A 14,963-nucleotide genomic window follows, 5' to 3' on the forward strand; every position below is an offset into this window, starting at 1 on the left:
CTGTGAGGTGGCAATGCTAACCACTGCACCACCGTGGCCGCCCACAAGGACCATCCACAATAAAGGTTTTAAATATATTTAATAATAAATAATAAAAGAACATGAAAATGCTGAATATATATTCACAGTAAACCACAGAGTTCAGATCACAGGAGATATTGAAAAGAACATTGATGGACATACTCAGACAAATAAAGAAAAACAATATTTAAACTAAGCTTCAATATATTCTTGACTAAATCTAAAAGAATTATTGTTCCCTAGTTAATTTACTTACTACTGTATGGCAAGATATTGTGGATGAGGGTCTTTCTAGTCAGGCCACTGAAACAGAATAGTCAGTAGTCAGAGATTTCTCTTTGTAATATTGAATATATAATTTCCAAGAGGGCTAGCAGAATGACCTCATCTGGTAACCTGACCAGGACCGGCCTTTGGTCAACTGGTGCCCTAGGCAAAAGGGCTCCACAGCACCCCCAAACCACCTGGTGCCCTCATCCTGATTTACCTACACCATCCAGATTACTGGAAAAGCTCCCCTGCTAGAGTGACACCCTAAGAGACTGCCTAGTTGGCCCATGCCTAAGGCCAGCTATGCACCTGGCTCAAGGTTCTCACATCATTCCCCTTTGAAGCTGAGCACAGACGACCACAATACATATCCAAATGTTTATGACAGTGCCTGGGGCCTCCCTTCTTTTCACTGAGCTAATGGGCAAAGGCTCTGTCCCAGAACCAGCATCTGCAGTCCTATTCAACACCGTGAGGTGTGTTTTAAGGGTTTAACAGTTCATTTATATATTCACTTATTTTTCTTAAAGTTAACCTCTGCTGTGCCAGTATCCTCTAGTAAAACATATACATATAATTTAGCTACAATAATACATGTACATTTCTCTTCCTTTCAGCAGGGTGCACTGTTGATACATTTCAAAATAAGCAAAGCATCTGTACACAATCAGTTTGATATACAAATGACATACAGTTCTAATGTATTTGTAACACGAGTATATATATATATATATATATATATATATATATATATATATATATATATATATATATATAAACACATATATATATATAAAAAGGTGGACTGAAGATAGTTGACTATACATGAAGATAATGAATAGGGTATGGGGTACAAGGGGGCTTGGCCCCCTGCACAAAATTATGTTTTATCTGTTTTTGTTTTGCAAATTTTTGCATGAACCAAGATTGCTGATCATTGCATGCATAGTAGTGTGTCAGTGTTTGCAAAGTTGACCTTTCTGTCACGACTTTGTTAATGTCAAGTGTCAAGATTTAGGTGTTTTGATCTATATCAGTATACAACTCCCCCCCCCCCACATCTATATATATCTATATATATATATATATATATATATATATATATATATATATATATATATATATATATATATATATATATATATATATATATATATATATATATATATATATATATATATACATGGAATTATTTAAATTTATCGGATACCATAATACCATTTATGTCAATGTGTGTAATGTTGAAATAAATTGCTCAATATTATGCACATCGACACCCTACTATGCATGCACTAAGATACACTTAAAAAAAACACAAAAAACATTTTTTTTCAGGGGGAAAAGCCACCCTGCACCCTGATATGGGAGTTGCACCTCCCACAACTCCTCCCAAATTATATATTCTAATTCAGAGATCATACAATCCCTGGGAAAAGCATATATTCTCCTACCTGGGGATTAGCAGACTGCCTGTTGACCGTCTGTTCAGTCAACCAAATTTTGTTAATTTGACAGAAGTCGACCAAAATACCATTTAACAAAGTTACAAGGACCGTATATATATATATATATATATATATATATATATATATATATATATATATATATATATATATACATACATCCACAACCCCTTTTTCCATTTTTTGCACTTGAGGTTTGGGTGTCACCAGTGGCAATCATTTAGAGCTTAGGTTTATACTGCTCGGTGGCTAATCCTGCTGCATTAGTTCTCCCACACCAGACACCCACAATGCACACTCACACCTATGGCCAGAGTGCTTAATCCACCGACTGCATGGCTTTGGAATGTGGGAAGAAACTAAAGTACCCAGAGGAAACCAACTCAAATACATGGAGGAAATTCAGACTCAGCACAGAAGGCATCCCAGCCATGAATCAAACTGGTGAACCTCTTGCTGTGAGGTGACACCCACACACACACACACACACACACACACACACACACACACACACACACACACACACACACACACACACACACACATATCTATATCTATCTATTTATCTATCTATCTATGTATCTATCTATCTATCTAGATAGATATATGCAGTGAAATACCTTAACACCTTAAATCTCCTGTAGTGGAGGATCATGTGATATATGCAAATAACCCCATACCATGCTTCAGTATAACATTTTGACTCTTTAGTTGGGTATTATTTTGGATAGTTTGCAGGCACCCTAATGTTTATGGGCATCTGACTTGATTTTAGGTGCTGTGTTTCTAAAATATTGCCAAAAAAACACTTATACTGCAGTAAATCAGAATAAGACCAACACATGTGTACTGCTAGTGGGGTTTGGCTTTATTGGCATAAATGTATCCATAAAGACTTAAAAATTAAACAAGTAAATATCATGGGCATTCAGTAGCAATGTAGCTTAAATACTGGTATGTTCTTAAGGGATCATTTGCATATATTCCATAGGCCTCCACTATAAGATCTTTGAAGTATTACATAATGAAGATTCTAGTTTGGCTGGGTATTTCTTGCATTTTTTGAATGCTTTGAATGTGAACTCTTTTTTTCATTGTGTTTGGATGTTTTTCAGGACATTTTGCAGGCTTCTTAATGTTTATGGATATCAGGCTTGATATAAACCTCTGTGCTTATGAAGGATAGCCAAACAGTCCACTTTTGTTAAACTGATGACGTCAGAAAAAGACCTAAACATGCATGTCCACAGCTAGTCCAGTTTAGCTTTATTGGCCAGAATGTACTCATAAAAACTTAAAAAGTAAAAAGTCATAGGCATTTAGAAGTCATGTAACTGAAACACTGGTATGTCCTTAAGGGATCAATTGTATACATACCATGGGTCTCCATTACAGGAGATGAAGATGTTAGCTTAGCTGGGTTTTTCTTGCATTTACATATATAATCATCTTGATAAATCATCAAAAACTTTTCACTGAAGCCAGAACCAATAAAGCTCCTTTTCAACTTACCAGCTTAAATGTAAACCCATATGTCACAAGATGGGTTGCAAACTGGCTAAAGGACAGAACCCACAGGGTTAGAGTAGCTGGCGCCATGTCAGACTCCAAGCCGGTCACAAGTGGTGTCCCACAGGGCTCAGTCCTTGGCCCCCTGTTGTTCGGCATCTACTTCTCAGAAGTACAGGCAAACATAGGAGGACTATGGCTGACAAAGTTTGCAGATGACTGCAAACTGGGAGCCATAGTGGAAAGTACATCGGACACAGATTTCCTTCAGAGGGGTCTCACGGAAACTGATAGCTGGTGCAGAGCCATGGCCTGAAGTTAAATGCCAAAAAATGTATAGTCATACCCTTCGGGAAAAACAAGATAACCCCAAGCTACCATATAGGTGACAATCCACTAAGCACAGAAGAGTTTATCAGGGACCTGGGGACCCAGGTTGACAGTGGCCTTTCTTTTGACACTCACATTGCTAAAGTGGTTAGAAAAACCTTCTACATTGCCCACCTGATCATGAAGGGATTCACATCCAGATCAAGTGAGGTCATTGTTCCCCTGTACTCTTCACTTATCAGACCAATGATCGAGTACAATGCCCCATTCGGGATGTATCTCACCCGACACCTGCAGCAATTGGAGAGACCCCAAAAGTTCCTCACCAAAAGGATAAAGGGACTCCAAAATCTGTCATATGCTGCCAGACTGAAGAAACTCCAGCTCTATTCAGTCGCATACCGTCTTCTCAGAGGTGACCTGTGCCTGACATACAAGGCCATGTCCAACCCGGAATTAATGGACATGCTCCACCTCAAAAAATCCAAATCTACCAGATCCACTAGAACAAGCGATTTAAACCTTAGCACGGATATAAATAGGACATGCTGGAGGGATAGATTTTTCACCCAGAGACTCCCTATGTTATGGAATAAAATCCCGGTCCATGTGAGGCAGAGCACCTCGCTGGCTCTGTTCAAGAGAAATGTTGACCGGTGGATGGGAGATCGTAGGTTTACCCCGGGAATCATCTCTGTGTCACTGCTGGACAGAGGCACAACAAACTAATGGGCACAGTATTTTTTAACATAAGGGGTGGCGTAAGCCACAAAACTCTGGGCTAGGCTTATAAATGCCTTAGGGCAGATAGCCTAGTATAAACCTATGAACCTATGAACCTATAAGTGCTACCACGGCTAATTCAGGAGGAGCAAGTTCTACTTCCTATGGGTATATGCTGTCAATGGGTTCTTATCACTGAGTTTGCTTTACTGAAGGTATTTCTGTTGATATGTGGTCTGATGATCCATGTATTGATAAACACAATCACACACACACACACACACACACACACACACACACACACACACACACACACACACATAGAAACACATATATTATTTGCAAGGTACCAAAGCATTAGTTTAAGGGTGTGCACACTTATGTAACCAGCGTATTGTACATTTTTTATTTTTTATATTTTTTCCCCTAAAAAGATTTGTTTGTTTTTTAATTGAATTGCACATGTTAAAGGTCACATTAAAGGTGGAAAAAGTTTTGAAATGATTTATTGTGGTCTCATTTTTTTATATAAAAAAAACCTGGCATTTTACCAGGGGTGAGTACACTTTTTGTATCCACTGTAGGTGTGTGTGTGTGTGTGTGTGTGTGTGTGTGTGTGTGTGTGTGTGTGTGTGTGTGTGTGTGTGTGTGTGTGTGTGTGTGTGTGTGTGTGTGTGTGTGTGTGTGTGTGTGTGTGTGTGTGTGTGTGTGTGTGTGTATTTCAGTATACGAAATACTGACATTTAGTGCTTTAAGGAGCTCTGAAGAAGTCTTTTTTGACAAAATAACTCTGCTAGTAAGAGGTTTTATTTTAAAAGCGTGTGCTACACATTTAGTTTTAATTTTAGCTCAAATTTATAAAGTTAAAAACTACATGTAATTAGAAAAAATATATTAGATAGCTTTACTCATCACTCCCTTCTTGTAACACAGAATTTCAGATTATATTGTCTTAACCCTGTTTTTTTTTTGTTACACCCAATATGCAAAGGTCTAGCGCCAATACATTCTTTGTTTAAGACAAGGGTTCAGTTAGAAGCTCTGTTTTTACTACATTTCTTGAATAAAGGATAACTAATTATTTTTTTTGAAGGTGAAGGATTCATATATTAGTTGTATAGATTCACACCAGGAACCTGTTAAGAAATAAGATAAAACTCTTCGTCTTATAATAATCTGTCTGCAGGAATGATAACCATCTGTTGTTTCTGCAGCTTTGTAGTGTAATAATGCTGTCTCTGTTCTTGCTTTCCTCTTTCCAGTATTGAGAAAAGGGTGTCAGACTTCTGTCATAGCTGAACCAAGATGTTTAGTTCACTCTAACTATAGCATCCCTGCATTGTGTGAATTGTAGTGCTATATACTTTGGTAAATGAAATACTCAGTACCAGATTCTTTTTTAGCACATGTATGTTGTCTCCCCTTTGTCAAGAAGTCTCCAGCCCTCATATTTTCACTTACTTTTCAGTCTCCATTAGATAGGCAGGCAGACAGATAAGCAAACACTTACAAAAAAGGTAAACAAATCTGTCCCAGCTTCTCAGGACACCAAAGATTTAAAAACAATTTGCTTTTTTGACACCAAGCCAATCAATGAGACATTTTATTTACACTCAAAAAGGTGCATTCAAGCAGTTATTTGTAAGCCTAACTAAGATTATAGTTCTACGATAGTTTAGGAAGCATAACATTTTAATAAAGCAATGGTATATGATGAATTCCTTGTGTGCAAAGTGCTATTACTGACATTTGAGCAAACAGTTGCAATTCTACTCACATTGTGAAAACCTTATGGAAATGTGTGCAGACCTTTTGTGTGCAGACAATCACAATAAAGTGCAGTTGTGTACACTTACCATAAATGTAGATGTTCGAGTGTATTCACCACTACAGTCATCACCTGTGGGTTATCCCTGCTGTGTTAGCCCTCGGCCGGCCCGAATACCAGAGTCAATGTTTTTCTGCATCGGCTGCTGTCACATGCTGCATGATTATTAACGAAACAAAGCTTTCGGGTATAAAAACCCTTTTTCAATGATAAACAACAGGTACAATAAAGCCAAGGTCATATGGCAGATAAATCATAAAAACTTCTTTATGTCGGAAAGACGACAAGAAAATTTAAAGAACGAATTATAGAACACAAATCTAATATAAGGAGGGGTAGTGAAACTAATGCATTGTCAAAGCATATTACAAGCTGTGGGGCAACACATAGGTTTAAATTTAGAGCTATTGAACATGTTAATGTCTCTATTAGAGGTGGGGATTTATGCAACCTCTTAGATAATAAAGAGTATGAATGGATAGTGAGATTATCAGCGGATATAGCTCCGGGTTTAAATGTGGGTGTTTCACTAAAACCTGCGTTAGTTAAGCTACAACATACTAAATTGAAGTGATATTTTGTTATTTTTATTTTCATATTCAGTTGTGTCTTTAAGAATTTTTTAGAAGTTTTTATGATTTATCTGACATATGACCTTGGCTGCGGGTCATGTGATGTGCTGGGCTTGTATTTAAAGCATGATTTTATTGTACCTGTTGTTTATCATTGAAAAAGGGTTTTTATACCTGAAAGCTTTGTGTCATTGATAAAGGTGTTTTCTACTCAACTGGTTTTGTCGTGTTTCTGGTTTTTCAGCTGTGTGTATCTGGTACATGCTGCATGATATCAGGTCGTCAGTGTTATAAAGGAGAGCAGCCAACGCCATTACATCAGTTTTTCTTGCCCTAACACGTCAGAGGTCCAAGTAAATATGGTAAGGTGGTCCTGGTGGCTAAAAGCTACCTTTTGAAACTTATGTCTCCCTAAAAAAAAGAAGATATGAAAATATAAGGGGGAAGGTGGGTGTGAATCCAGGACTGCAACAGTGAATACACTCGAACATCTACATTTATGGTAAGTGTACACAACTGTACTATGTTCTTTGTGTTTCACTGTTGCAGTCATCACTTGTGGGAGGATTCCCAAAGCTGAGGATAGGGGTGGTAGGCTTAGTAAGAGACCTAGGAATGGGTCAGCATGCCCTGCAGAATTGCAGAGGCAAACCCTGCCCTACCCTTAGAAAATAGAGGTATGTGGTAATGCCTTGTAAAGGTATGGACAGAAGTCCAGGTCGCAGCTTCCAAGATGTCCCTGGTGGGAACCTCTCTCAGGAATGCTGTGGAAGTGGAGGCTGCCCTAGTGGAATGGTTTTGAATAGACTTGGGGGGGGGTTCCTTGCAGTCTGTAGCAGAAATGGATACCGTGTGATATCCCTTTGGAAATGGTTTGTTTGGAAATGGGCTTCCCTTCTGCCCCTGGGGCAAAGCTGACAAGTAGTTGATCCATTTTCTTGAAGGGTTTAGTACAGTCCAGATAGTATCTGAGCTGTCTGTGCACATCTAGTGAGTGCAGAATTCTCTCCCATTTGTTTTGAGGGTTAGGAAAGAAGGTAGGTAGATGTATGGCCTGATTGAGAGTTACATTAGATACCACCTTGGGCATAAAGGAGGGATTAGTCCTCAGGAGCCCCTGTCTGCATGGAAGATGATGAAGGGCTCAATGGCCATAAGTGCCTGAAGTTCTGAAACTCTCCTGGCTGAGGTGATAGCTAGGAGAAAAGCAGTCTTCCAGGAGAGGAATCTTAGTTCTGCTGAAGCAGCAAGTTCCAAGAGCAGTAAAGTTAGTTATTCCAAAATTGAATTCAGGTCCCATGCTGGAGTGGGTGGCCTTCTGGGAGGTCTGATATTAGAAGCCCCCCTGAGGAATTGTTTTATCAAAGGATGGGAGAACAGGGGCTTTTATGTATCAAAATGAGCTGAGATGGCCGAAGCGTGGATTTTAATAAGGAGGAGGAGAGGCCACTATTAAGTAGCTCTGCTAGGTAGTCCAGGATAAGAGGGATGGAAGGTTGTGAGTTATTGCCCTTCTGGACTGGCTCCAGGGGCAAAATCTCTTCCATTTTCCTGCATAAGATTTTCTGGTGCTGGGCCTTCTGACCTCTGTGATAATGTCTAGGACCTGTTTGCTTAACAGGGGCCCCTTGTTTGCCTTTAGAGTATTAGCTATGATGATAGTTTGAGAGACTGCAAGTCTGGGTGCAGCATCCCCCCCACCTGAGTTAAGAGGTCTGAGGTCAGGGGAAGCTGCATGGGAGGCTGTACAGTCAGGCTGCGCAGTAAGGGGTACCAATGTTGTCTGGTCCAATCTGGAGCAATGAGGATGGATTTTGGTCTCTCGTCCCTTATTTTGATCAGTACCTTTGGAATAAGAGGCAGAGGAGGGAATGTGTACACAAAGAGGGTGTTTCAGGGGAAGGTCAATGCATCCACCTTCCACGCTAGGTGGTGATACTCACTGGTCCAGAATTGTTTCAGCTGATGGTTGAGGTGTGAAGCAGAGAGATCAACCTTTGGAGTCCCCCACTCCTGAGTGATCTGTAAAAAGATTTTTCTGTGGAGCTGCCATTTGTGGGGGTCCAGTAAGTTTCTGCTTAAGTGGTCTGCCAGGGTGTAGTTGATCCCTGGTAGGTATTGGGCTATCTGGTGTAGTCCAATGGAAGAGGCTGTCAGCCATAGGCTCATGGCTAGCCTGCACAGAGGGTAAGATTGAGTCCCTCCCTGTTTGTAGATGTACCACATTACTGTGGTATTGTCTGTTTTGATAAGGAGAACCCTGGGCTTGAGATGGGGTTTGGAGGAAGTCAGAGCCTTTTGTACTGCCATCATTTCCTTCAGGTTGATGTGTACGGGAATGTGCTGTGTATCCCAAAGACCTTCGGTGCACCTGCCTTCTAGGTGAGTGCCCCAAGCTGTGTCTGAGGCATCAGTGGTAATGGTCTGCCTGATTGGGCAAAGGGTGAAGGAAAGATCCTTGTTCTGAGCACAGGCCCTTGTTCACCAGAGAAACTCGGCCCTTATACAGGGGATCAAAGGGAGAGAGGTCTCTAGAGGCTGAGAGTGCTGACACCAAAGGTTCTTTAGGCACCACTGAAGTTTTCTAATGTGAAGCCTGGCCAGAGGAATTAGAACAATGCAAGATGCCATGTACCCCAAAGCTTGGAGGAACTTCCTGGCAGTGAGGTGAGTTCTGGAAGCCAGTTGGGTGAAATAGAGAGGCAAGGAGCTCTGCTTTTCTGGGGATAGGAAGGCCAGCAGTGCTCCAAAAAAAATGCTCTTCCTGGAGGGTGCTTGCTTTGATTTCCGTTCATTGATGGTGTACCCTAAGGAGGTTAGGAGGGTTTGACAAAGAGGATGTCCTTGAGGAGCTTTTCTTTGCAGTCTGCCTGAATGAGGCAGTTGTCCAGATAAGGGTAAATTTGTATATTTTTCTGCCTGCAGAAGGTTATGGCCAGGGCTAAGCATTTGGTGAATACCCTGGGAGCAGTAGATAAGCCAAAGGGTAGCACAGTGAACTGAAAGTGTTGTGAGCCTGCTCTAAAGCAAAGGAATTTCCTTTAGGATTCCCTTATGGGGATGTAAAGGTCAGCATCTTTTAGACCTAGGGTTACTAACCAGGCAATTTTTGTCAGCATAGGCAGCAGCTGCTGCAAGGTTAACATTTTGAATTTGGGGACCACCAGGAAGGTGTTCAGAATGGCTAGATCCAAGATGGGGCACCAAGTGCCCTCTTTTCTGGGAACCAGGAATAGTCTGGAATAAAAGCCTTTGCCTGTTTGATCTGAGGGGACAGGTTCTACTGTTCCTTGGGATATGAGAGTTTGATCTTGTCTCAATGCCTCTGCCGACTGATTTGGAGGTAAGTCTGGGTACCCTCTCAGAATTGGGGAGTTTGTTGAAGGAGAATCTATATGCCTTAAAAATGATCTTTAAGACCCATTGGTCCTTTGTTACAGAGAGCCCATTTTCTTTGCAGAGGGAGAGCCTTCCTCCTAGTTTTTTGGTGAACAAAAAGATGGCAGAGGGGGGACAGGGAGTCATTGAGACTTTTTTCCATAGAGGGATGGCTTAGAACTCCCTGCCTTTGGAGTGGAAGTGGTCCACTCTTTGGTTCTCTGCTGTCCCTGAGGTGGGAGTCTGGGTGGTCTCTCCCTGTGGGGCTTACCTTGCCCCTGTCTGCTAGGTGCAGGAAAGGACCAGTGTTTTGAAGGAAAATTCCTGCTGAACTTAGGAAGTTGTACCTGAAGGAACTCTTTTACTGTTTGCATAGATTTTGCTTTGTCTTCCATCTTTTTAAGCACTTCTTCTGCTTTTAATCCAAACAATCAGTCCTTATCCAAGGGTGCCTCAAGTAATTTAGATTTGACATGATCAGGGAGAGTTTGTTCCTTCTCACCATGCATGTCTTCTAATGACAGATCCTGACACTGCTGCCCTGCTTGAGGCTTCTAGGGTGTCATATCCACAGTGTAATGAGTGTTTAGCCACTTGACAAGTAGAGTGCAGTAAATCTGCTAACTCTTTTGAATTGGCACAGTCAGGAAAGGTAGAAGTTTTGTGTTTTAACAGTTCCAAAGTGTGTCATTGATATTTTTACATGTGGAATTGACAGTTGAGAGCTCTAATAGCCAAGGTTAAAGAGGTGTATACATTTTTACCCCATCTGTCCAGATCTTTGGAGTCCTTGTCAGAAGGAGTAGGATTCTTTGTAGAGCTAGCCTTTTCTCCTTTTGGTCCCTGTATAATAACCTCTGGGCCTGCAGCAGGATTTCTGTACAGGTATTTGTGAAAATCTGGTACTCTGTAATACCTAAAAGGAATAACACAAACAATAGGAACATTCAAACCTTTAATAAAACAAGGCACAGCTTTCGGGTTTCCCCTTCTTCAGTGAATATAAAACCATTCTCAATTGGCATATTTGATATACATAGCCACCTGCACTCAATGTTCATGTTGTTATACTGGAAAAAGTAATAGAAATTTGAAAGACCATGCTATAGAACATAAATCATAGATAAAGAGAAGTGAAGAAAACAATGCTTTGGCTAAGCATGTATTAGAAAAAGGTGTAAATCATTGCTTTAAGTTTAGGGTTATTAAAATACTACAAAAAATAGTAGAGATGGTGACGCAAATAATAAGTTAGAAAATATAGAACTAGCATGGATTTTAAGATTAATGCAGATGTATTTCCTGGTTTGAGCAATACCTTAAGTCTGAAACCAGTGTTGCACAAGAAACAAATGATGTTACATTAATTAGATGTATTAATTTTAAATGTTTGGTTGTATTGTCTGAAATTGATTGGTTGGCTGTGTCACATACTTTTTAGTTTTACATTTTTTAAAATGTGCCAATTGAGAATAGTTTTATTTGCACTGAAGAAGGGGAAACCTGAAAACTTTGCCTTGTTTTATTAAAGGTTTGAACCTTCTTATTGTTCGTGTTATTCCTTTGGTTGTACCTGAACTCGAATGTGGTTTGTTGCAGTTTTTTTGTTTTTGCCTTGGTTTTTGGATTTTGGATAAGGCTGTAAGCATTCTTGGAAAGTTATGACACAGCCTACACCTTGTGGAGAGAGTACTTACGCTTCAGTGGTAGCTGGGGATGGCTACATGCTAAAGAATCTGCTACATAAGACTAATAACCCACTATTGACCTTTATGAATCTTACACAAAAAGGTAATGTGGGAACAGCTATAGTGGAATCAGAGGAACTAAGTAAAGCATTAAATGTCTTAGAAAAGAAGGTACAAACATTTAAATGGCTGCAATGGCAGCGACTAAGTTTCTTGGCATATTTAGAACTAGAAATAGCACCTTGAGGACTGAGGGTCCTTAAAATGCCAAGTTATGCTAACTTGTATCCTGAATGTCTCACAAAGTGGCAGCAACTGAATTTAAAATTAAGTGCTGAGTACATAAAACTAATGAATAATTTCTTCCAGGACAATGAGACAACTTTAATGGAAGAAATTATACATTTGGAGAGCTCCATTACTAATAATGCTGCATTTAATGTAATCCTTCATGTACGCCAACAAATGATTGGTAGACTGGCAGCTTTTGACACGAATTTGGAAGCTGCAAAAAAGTGAAAATTGATCAGAGATTTAGATGACTTTAGATCTGGCCATATTTTTTCATGGCCTAAAAAAATAGGATAAATAAAACCAACAGTAATAAAACAAGGGCTCCTGATCAGCTGGATAGATTTGATGAAGAGGGAGTGGTCGAGATGGAAATAACCAATAGCGGAAGAACAACTGAGAGGACAGACGAATCACTTACGTTAAAACCGAGGGCGTCTATTAGTGAGGGTTTGACCAATCAGGTTCAGCAACAGACGAATCAGAAGTCATTAAGAGCGACCAAGTGCGAGTAGCATGGATGCAACTGATAATAATGATGGGAGAAGTGCTATGGCGAGTGTGAACATGAAAATGAAGGAGGATTTTACCAAACTCTTCAAACCAGTAATAGTGAAAATACCAGAGAAAACTGAGGTAAAAACAAGATCAGCGTCCAGAGGGAGACTGGGGCAGTGTTCACAATCGCTGAAAAGAAAAAAACAACAGCCCTCAGGTCCAAAACAAAGCAAAACGTCCAAAATAGGTACTGTTAAAACTAATATTGTTAACCTCTCTAGTTATATGTTAACAGAAGAGGACATGAAGGTCTTTGACAAAGGGATTTGACTTATACCCAGTGGAAGTGATGATATTTCACAAGCATTAATAGACTTGATGTTATTCACTACAAATTTACATTTAAAAATGATATTTAAAGATACTACTGTGGACAATAAAAAACGATGTAAGAGAAGTAGTACATTCATTCCATATAGTGCTCCTGGTATAACAGCATTTTATGAATTGTGTAACACTGAACTTAGATATTTTTATAAGAATAGAAAACCACATAAGTTTTATTATATGTCATATAGTGAGAATCTAACTCTGAGGAAATTAGAAAATACAAGAGATTTAATTATAAAACAAGCAGATAAAGGGGGCACATTAGTTTTTTTTTTATAAGAACCATTATGTACAACTTATGCATGATTTTTTAATGGATGAAGGGACTTTTAAAGAGGTTGAGTATAGTTATGTAAAGAAATGTATTTTTACTATAAATATGCTGATATATGATATGCAGCTACAAGATGATATTTCTTTGGAATTATTTAATTTCTAAAACATATAAATCTGTGACATCTCCTTGTTAGAGACCTATAGTCTCATGGAGGGGATAGATAACAGAGCCATTGTCAATGTATGTGCAACAAGTACTGTGTGAATATTTGCTGATGTGTAAGAGCTATATAAAAGATTCTGCTGCTTATTTAATTATATCAATGGCATTGCAAGAGTGACTTTAATGACTTTCTATTTGTATGCTTAGATGTGAATTCTCTATTCACAGTCATCCCTAACAGTTATGGCATTAATATGATAAGGGAATTCTTAAATATGGAGACTAATATGACACATAAGAGAATTGAGAATAGCTGTTTGTTGGTAGATATTATTTTAAGTAACAATATCTTTTTGTTTAATGAAAAACCCTATTTGCAGGTATCAGGTGTTACCATGGGTATGCCCATGGCTAACACCTATGCCAATTTGGTGCTTAACAAAAGGGAGAAAAATATATTTATAAGCATGACAGCTACATTAGTATTGAGCTTTTATTCTATAAGACATTTGTAGATAATTGCTTTTTGATTTGGAATGGCAATGAAAGTAGCCTGAAACAATTTGTTGAATATCTAGAAAGTAGTAACAAATTCCTAAGGTTTAAAGTGGAATATTCAATGACAGATATTAACTACTTGGACATAAAATTAGAAAAGAGAGGGAAGGGTACAGAAACTTGTGTATATAAGAAACATGTACAAAAGAATAGGTACACACAAAGGAATAGTATGCATGCCCTGCATGTATTTAGGGGCATTGTAAAAAGTCAGTTTATAAGAGTAAATAGGTTGAACACTGATAATGTAAATAAGAAAGAACAACTGGAAGAAATAGCAATGGAATTTATTGATCAGGGATATGAGACAGGTATGGTATATGAAATTATGAATGAAGTTTTAGATAATAGGCAAGTTAATATGGCTCCATTTTTTTAGTTCTGAGGGAGGGAATGTACCAACCTCGAATATAACAGGAAGAAAAGAGAATAAGTTAATATATGTATTGACTTTTAATAATAGAACTAGAGCTGTAGAAAGAATAATTAGGAAAAACTGGAATATTCTGTTAACTATGCCAGAAATAAAACAGATAATTAGTGAATTACCTATGTTTGCGTATAGGAACAAAAAAAATCTTAAAAGAAGGTTATGTTACAAAGATTTATATGAGGGTAAAAATTAAGTTAATTTAAGGATGGATACATACCTTGCCTAAATTGTAGTTGTTGTAGGGATATTTTAAGTGATATAAATTTTGTTCATCCTGTAAATAAAATAAAACATACATTTGATTGCTATGCCTGTTGCAACACCACCCAAATAATATACTTAGCCACCTGCACTCAGTGTTTCATGTTTTTATATTGGAAAAAGTAATAGAAAGTTGAAAGACCGTATTATAGAACATACATCAGTGATAAAAAGAAGTGTAGAAAACAATACTTTGGCTAAGCATGTATTAGAAAAAGGTGTAAATCATTGCTTTAAGTTTAGGGTTATTAAAATACTACAAAAAATAGTAGAGGTGGTGATTGTCAAAGGATAAAACTTCAAAGACCAAT

The sequence above is a fragment of the Protopterus annectens genome, chromosome 11.part0 (genome assembly GCF_019279795.1).
Source record: "Protopterus annectens isolate FY-2018-M chromosome 11.part0, PAN1.0, whole genome shotgun sequence".
Classification (NCBI taxonomy): domain Eukaryota; kingdom Metazoa; phylum Chordata; order Ceratodontiformes; family Protopteridae; genus Protopterus; species Protopterus annectens.